The sequence below is a fragment of the Empidonax traillii genome, unplaced genomic scaffold (assembly GCF_003031625.1).
Source record: "Empidonax traillii isolate 1590-97213 ecotype Southwest subspecies unplaced genomic scaffold, ASM303162v1 scaffold55:size2822071, whole genome shotgun sequence".
Lineage (NCBI taxonomy): Eukaryota > Metazoa > Chordata > Aves > Passeriformes > Tyrannidae > Empidonax > Empidonax traillii.
The window spans coordinates 181316-181939 of NW_020955248.1; positions in this window are offsets into that span (position 1 = coordinate 181316).

Genomic DNA, 624 nt, shown 5'->3' on the forward strand with positions numbered 1-624 from the left:
AGACTTTACTGTTGGGGTCCATTCCTTTCGACTGTTCCAACCTCACCTCCTTACATTGTGAAAATACGTTACTTCTTGTTTTTAAAATTAAGTTTACTTGTTATATCAGTGAAATAAATAATACTGCATCTGGCAGGAATACAATTCAGAAGAAGGCTGCATAAAGGGACTTCTATAAACAAACAAGGAGTGCTGCCAGCTTGGGACAATTCTGAATGCAGGAAGCTTTGATATTTAAAGTCAGAGTTTTTGAGATCTGACAATGGCTTATTATTTCCAAAAGTGCCATGGCATTTTTTAAAGGCTTGCTAGGTTTTTAAATCAATGTACCTGAATGAACTCTGCATAGACAGTGACTAGAAACTAATGACATTTTTTTAAAAGTCTTTGCTAACCCTGCCTTTCTTCTGCTTCAGACATTCTGAGCAGCAGTTATCTATTGAACACAGAAAGAAACCAGTTACTTACCCGGGTTGTGACTAAGAGATGGGTTACTTTTTGGAAAGTCACAGTAAAGCTGATGCTCTTTATGGTGCCCTATGTTTAAATATTTTGATATGAAATGTGACATTTAACAGATGATATAATGCTGTACTTTATCTGTGACTAAAATGCAGGCGGCAC